The sequence below is a fragment of the Barbus barbus genome (genome assembly GCF_936440315.1).
Source record: "Barbus barbus genome assembly, chromosome: 1".
Classification (NCBI taxonomy): domain Eukaryota; kingdom Metazoa; phylum Chordata; class Actinopteri; order Cypriniformes; family Cyprinidae; genus Barbus; species Barbus barbus.
The window spans coordinates 2,872,501-2,880,000 of record NC_136729.1 but is presented as its reverse complement, the minus strand read 5'-3'; the positions used below and the strand labels follow the sequence as shown (position 1 = coordinate 2,880,000).

The following is a 7,500-nucleotide window of genomic DNA, read 5'->3' as shown; positions in this document are numbered from 1 at the left end:
ACTGCAACAACAGCCCAGATGCCTGAGAAAAAAAAGGGTGTGAACAACACACACACACACACACACACACAGTCACACACACACACACACACACGACCTTGCTATTCTGAAGCATTCTCATATGAAAGACAACATAATTACTGACAGGTAATCAGAGTGATGACATCATCGCCGGAGGATGATGATGCCATTTCCTGTGACTCACAAGTTTCAGAGGTAAATGTACGACAGGAAATGCAATAAGAATTATTCCACTTGAAAGCTGAATTTCTTTTGTTTGCTTTAATATTAAATACAATCTGTTGTCCAGACAAGAATGAGATGCTCACAGTACTGTAACAGGAATATTCTCATATGATATTTATTTTCATGACAAATATTTGCTTATTTGGCATGATAATTAGTTGTTGTTGGTTTTTACTAACTTTTGACAATGTAAAATATAAAAAATGGTCTTTTGAATAATAATTGAACAATTTGTCCATTTGGAATTGGAATTTCATTTATTTGTTTTAATATTATAAAAATGTAATGTCTAGATGGGAATAAGGTTTTAGTACATGAGAATTTTGAATATGCTCATATTCTTATTATTATTTGTCATGTTATTTCATAACATTTTACAATGTAAAATATAATTGAACATGTGTATTATATATATATATATTCAAAATATTAATAAATACTATAATACTACATAACACTAACAATGGTGAATCTGGTTATAATTGCAATTCCAATAAAGTCCTAATTAGACAATCTTCAGATTTTCTCCAATGTGCAACTGACACACTAGTGTTTGAGATTGACGCACAAGCCTGTTTAAGGCTGTAAGATCAGTCTTACTGTATTAAGCATAGTTTGAAACATTTTACAAATCAGTAGCATTTGAGCCAGAGAGAGGAAACGGAATGAGAATGTCATCCATCCCGTCCTTGAGCGTGTAAGATCTTCAGTCATGTGCCGGAGCTGTGAATGACTGCTGTTGGACTGTGTTAGTGGGTCAGTGTGTCTCTGGCCTGATCTCACACCAGCATGTGTGTGTGATTCATTACCAAAACACACTTAACAATCACAGAAATCATGTCAGAGCCTCATCGTGCTGCTGGTGACTCAATGCAGCAACAAGTTTCATTTTCAACAATAGATGTTACAGAACATGCACGCAACAGTTATTATAGCAGTTGCAAACACGCATAAAGAAAGTGAATGGTGCAGTAAAGCTGTTCACGTGTCAGAGTTAAGCTGCTATACCAGGGTTCCTCAAATCTTTCCCTGGAGGGCCAATCTGCTGCAGAGTTTAGCTCCAACCCTGATCAAACTCACCTACCTGTGATTTTCTAATGATCCTGAAGACTCTGATTAGCAGCTCAGGTGTGTTTGATTAGGGTTAGAGCTAAACTCTGCAGAGTGGGCCAGATTTGAGGATGTCTGCGCTATAATAAGTTTGAGGAATCCACACGTCAGTAGTTTTGCGGCTCAGGCGTGATTAACTGTGTCAATATCTCACAGCTGCGCGTTCATGGATTGCGTTAATAAACGTGCACGGCGGACAACAAAATAAAGCAGCTCAGTTTTGGTTCTACTGCATTCTCCTTATAAGAGTATAGGGTTTCCTAACAGCAATATCAGCACGACAATGAGAGGAACAAAGGCGATGCATAAAAATGAAGCTGAAGTGCAGGTAAAATCAGCGATTAATGCATCGTGTGCCGAAACATCCAACACACCTGCCGTGCGTCAATAGCTGCTCATCAACGAGCGTCATTCATGAAACATGAGCAGAGCATGTTTCAGTCTAAAACCATTCTTAGATAAACTGGTGCACTGAATTGGATGTGAAAAAAATGTATTGCAACCACATCTAATACAAAGGTCTTCCCTACCACCCACTACAATAAAAGTTTGGTTCAACTTGAAATTATGCCTGAAATATACTATGATTGTTAATTAAAATGATGTGCAGCACTTTATTTGACAAACAAGAACTATAAAAATGCAATGTTCTGTTATAAATTAATTCTGTTGTAAAGTATTAAATCATTAACGTTTTCCAAAATGGTATAACATTTTGAAATTATGAAGCAAACTTATAATATTTATAATTACCGTTGTTAATTATTTGACAATAAAAATGATTGTATCTACTATAAAGGTATTATTATTTTCATTTAATTAAAAAAAGATTAAACTGTTAAATTTTCCAAAATAAATGTTTGGTTTAACTTTTTGAAATTATGACAGAAATATATGTTTTAATATGTTGTACAGCACTTTATTTGACAAAAAAACTAACATTTATAACACAACATTTATAAATTTATAACAAAACTATAACACACTTACATTTCACTGCTGGTTATGCTCTGTATAATTGTGTGTGTGACAAATAAAAAACTGGAATCTAACAACACAATGTTCTTTGTAAAGGAATAGTTATATTTAAAGTTGAAAAATAACTGATTACCTGTTAAAAGTTTTATGAATTCAATTCACTGAACATGCTTTTTGATGATTCCGAAACGGAATTGCATTACAAAACAAACTTCCAAAATGGAATTTAGATAAAAACAATATTCTAATTTGGAATTTGGTAAGAAATAAAACGGATTTTATAGTTATCCAGAGATTTCCTCTCAAAACTACTCAAAATAAGCCAGTGCAGTACATATTTTAAAGGTTTAGAGTTAATAACTTTGCATTCAAATGAAGCCTGATGCCATTTGAGAGACTTTTTGAAGCTCCACTCACATCTCGACTAAATTACTGCAGTTAAAAGATGACAACTCAAAGATTCTGCTCAAAGCTGCTAACACGATCAGACTATGAATTACATGTTTTATGGCAATATTCTTTATGGTAAAATGGATCCGTTTGCTTTGTAGTTGATGACAAGAAAAAAACGTTTTCACTATTGATTCATTACATTCTCTTACAAAACAGAAGAACTACAAAAGCACACCAAGAAAAATGGTGGAAAAAAGCAGGAATGGCAGCATCTTTGAAAGGGTTATAGTAGTAGCTTTTGACAACCTTTAACTTTTATTTTTAATTTAAAGTCACAACTAGTAGTTGAACAATATGGATTTTTCTATGTGGACACCGATATCCAGAGAGCAGTGTGGCTGCTAGACGATGTAAAGGCAATAATTCATCTTTGCAAAGGAGACTGCTGAGATGAAAGAAACTCATTTCACATGCATACACATCAAATTGGCGATTTATGAAACTTTCTAGCCTTTTTTTTTTTTTTGAAGAGTGGAACTATCCAGCTGATGCTGAGAAAGAGTGAATTATCTTCGACTGGAGCGAGAGAAAGAAAGAAAGAGCGATAAAATGGGAAAGTCCATCTTAATCAGCTGTGTCAGTGAAGGGCCAGTAACTCACGACGCTCCCCAAACCGCTCCCTCGGTCCTCAACGCATGCCAGAGATTAGAGGACGGAGAAGAATGTCAGGCATCTGCGCACGCTATCCAGTGTCGAAATTTCCCTAATACTTCCAGTAAAGCAGATCTTGCAAAGGCAAGTCCTCTAACGTGAGCGTTATAATATTTAGCACTAGTTCACACATGCCTTACTGACAAAGCAATAAGCCTCAGTGTTGTTATTAAGATTAAAACTATTCAAAATATTTTTGTTAACTGAAATAGCAAAAGAACGCATTTTATACACACATTATTAATACACACATATATATGCGTGTGTAAAGTTTCACAGAAGTTTTTATAGTAAAACAAACACTAATATAAATGGGGGGAAAACGTCACAACAAAAAACTAAAACTTAAATGAGATTTTATATGAAAACTGAAAATATAAAAACAAACTAATTAAAAATAATACTATAATAGTCTATAAATCAAAACAATTACGGGATGTTGTTTGGCATGATGAAAAGCAAAATAATAATAAATAAATATTAAAGTAATATATTAGTCTAAATAATCTTAAGATGAATGTTCAACAAAAATGTTTTTAAAAAATGTGCTTAATTTTATCCATAATTTTCAGAGCAGATCATGAAAAGTGAGCATTCAACACCAGATTGAAGTAAAGAATAAAAGTGGTTTGGAATAATTTGCACAGATGAATAGTTCACAATAGCACCAGGAAAAAAAGAAAGCTATTTATTTAGACTGGAACCCTGGATCTTCTCTGTGGCAGTCGGTGCTGTATTCAGCCATAGCCTCCGTTTCATTGTTCGGCCTTGTAGATAACGAGGTGAATTCAATTTCAGACTGATCTCAGACGAGATAGTTTTTCGAGTGCCGGCCTGTCGGTATTGATTGGGTGCCACGCAGTTCGCTCTTTCTCTCTCCGAATCTTGCGTCAGCAGCAATTACCTTCCCACTCTCCGCCTATCATCCCTCGCTCCCTAATTCACATCTTCAGCGTGAAATCTCTCTGCGTCTGCCTCCATCCCCATCTCTCAGACTGGCGGCTGCGTTCGCTCTCTTTTTGTGCTCAGCAATCAAATCAGGTGAACAAAGCGTGGCTCCAGAAATCGGTGGCAGCGCAAACAAAAGGATGTGACATCATCAGCCCTCTGACTGCAGAAGGAAACAGATGAAGAGGAAACAACCAGCGCTTGTGCCAAACACCGCGGTAATACTGAAAATACACCACAGTCTCAAACCAATGCAAATGATTCAGAATTAAGGCAACAGTCAACTCTAAAAATGAAGATTCTCATCTAAAGGATCTTCAAAGACGAAAAACAACCAAAAAGTGGTGCTTACGGCTTGTGCGCTATATTAGGCCAAATGATAGGAGCAGTGTGAGGAACAAACTGACATTAAAACACACAGGGACCTGTCCAGAATTCAGAAATGACGTTTCAACGTTCAGTTACTACACAAGTGACGTCAATGTTTGTGGTTAATCGATGTGTTTTTCAAAGACTAAGCTACTAACCGTTTGGTTACATCCCATTACTGAAGGTTTTATGGGGAAGTGTGAATATAATGGCATACTGAGGTGGACTGTAACGTGTTGTTGTTGTTGTTTGTGTTGAATGAGGTGCTGCTGGCCTTTGGCACCGATCAATGAATCAGCTGCCAAAAGATGCTGAGGGGTTTCATCTTAACAAATATCAGACAGATGACAGACCTGCGGCAACAAAAGCATCGACACACACTTTAAGGAGTTTGAGCATTTAAAGCAGCAGATGACGAAACTGTAGAGTGCTTATAATAAACACAATGTTATTGTGCATTGGTGTGGGTGCTACTCTAGTTATCATCTTTGGTTTGAACGGGCTTTTATTCATAACAGGTTCAATTTACAAAAGAAACTAGAGTAGAAAGATTTGCATGATGTTCGGTAACTTTATTTTTGAACAGCTGCATTGTTAAATCAATAAACATACAACAATCAGTGTTGTCAAAACCACCAATCGATTACGATTCGGTTATTTTCCTTTAAATGAACCAGTGAAAACAATTTAAGGCCCATGCAAACCAAGAGCGATAACTATAAGGATAGCTATATTAGTGTTTGAACCAACAGACAACAGTGTTCTGTTTATCTAAAATGAGCGATGCAGTTTTGTCGTCTGCCTCTTTAAATGTGCAAGACTTTAGAATTATTAAAACTTCACAGTTAGAATTTAGAAGTGTGAAGTGAATGGGCATTGAACCTCTTGGATTATTGATTTGAATCTGTCTAATGACTCACTGAATCAGTCAGAACTGCATCATCCAAACGTTTCAGAAGCCTGAGTAAGATTTTAGAGACCGTTGGTGTCAGTGGTTTCCACGATCTATTAAGGCTTATGATGCTTTTGGGAAAAGCAGCCCAGAGCGATTGTTGACTTACTCATTGAACTGAGAGTCATTAGTTTCATTATGTCCAATCTGAAGCGGGAACTGTTACTGCGCTGTTAATGCTCGTCAGTTCCCATTCCTATTGCTCAGCCGCCATTATTCCTTCTTTTCACTCAGAGATGCACACATTTACACACTCACAAACACTCAGAAATCAGACACGCGCCATACGGGTGCCCTGTGCCGCCCACTGTGTCATCTTTAGCTCTAATTAAGTAGCCAGGGTGATTTACAGGGTTATTGTCCACCTGAATTAGACATAAAACAAGATCACATTAATATTTAACAGCAGTCCCGAGCAAGATGATAGTAGAGGTAAGGAGAGCGCTATGCTCTTTCCCTAATGTATTACATTTTGAATACAGCCATCAGCTCCGGCCAACCACGAAACATCAACAAGCCGATCAATATTTCAGTGTATTTTTAGAGTTTCCTGTCAATACAAGCAGCGTGATGCCATGCAAAACACAAGCACATGCTGTGTAACCCAGATCTACCCCAATTGCTCCATCAATACGCATTTAATACAAATAAACCAATTAGATTCGATGGGCAGCCATTTCACATGTCTGTGTAGTCTGTATCCATAGCCCACATTAACTGCATGCGAAAACAACAGGCAGAAGGGAGTATTGGGTTTCAAGAAGAATGATTGTTTTGAACACGGACACATACATGTTCACCTGATCACAAATGCAGGGTAATGCAACGCTGATGGCAGGCTGGAATATAAAGTCTGAAACCCTAGTTACCATGGCAGCATCCCAAACCAATTCCATACCATTCCCAATTTAGAACACAATGCATGAATCTCCACACATTCTAAAGTGGTATTTCTAGGTCTACCACGACTGCAACATATTCCAGACCACCAGGCTGGAATACAAAGCATGAAGCTCCTCAGTTACCATGGCAGCATCCCAAGCCATATATACAAGACTGTTCCCCGGTAATACAACATATGAATCCCAGCAGTTAAGCCTATGTATCCAGCATTTCTAGGATCTATTACACCAGTATACGCACAATATCCAACAATATTATATTCCCTACAATGGCAATTCTCGTTGTCTAATATTGGATCAACCAATAAGTGACCAATTTGGGGAGAAATAACAATAGCATAAAACAATATGGGTAAAAAAAATATCAGGATTTTAAAATATCCAATATTTTCTAGAACAATAGGTTGGACTGCAACACCTCAAACTCTACAATTACCAATGGCAGCATCCCAAACCAATACCACACCAATCCCAATCTAGAATACAATGCATGGATTTTTACACATGCTAAACCAGCATTTCTAAGAACGCATCACACCGATATATTCCCAACAATGTAACATTGCAAACATAAATTGTTTACTATATACAGGATGAAATGCAATGCATGAATAGGATAACCACTTTAAATAGGCAGAGATATATTTACATCCAACTTTATCAGTTCTTAGTTTGTCAATACTGGGTCTAACGAAAAATTTAATATTTTGGGGGTAATATTTCTATATTGCTATACTCCAATATATAACATACTTCAATGTTTTCCAGAACAGCAGACGGGAATACAAAACATGATAGTCAACAGTTACCACAGCAGCATCCCAAACCAATTCCACACCATACAATTCCATTCTATTTCTAATTTAGAATACGCATGAGACCCTAACACAC

At 36.7% G+C, this 7,500-nt stretch overlaps 1 protein-coding gene across 2 annotated transcripts in view; it reads right to left on the bottom strand.

Moving 5' to 3' along the window:
• Window positions 1–7,500, bottom strand: part of LOC306871784 (phosphofurin acidic cluster sorting protein 1-like) — a 56,858-nt gene that overhangs the window by 48,269 nt on the left and 1,089 nt on the right. The gene's annotated exons all lie outside the window — the stretch shown is intronic.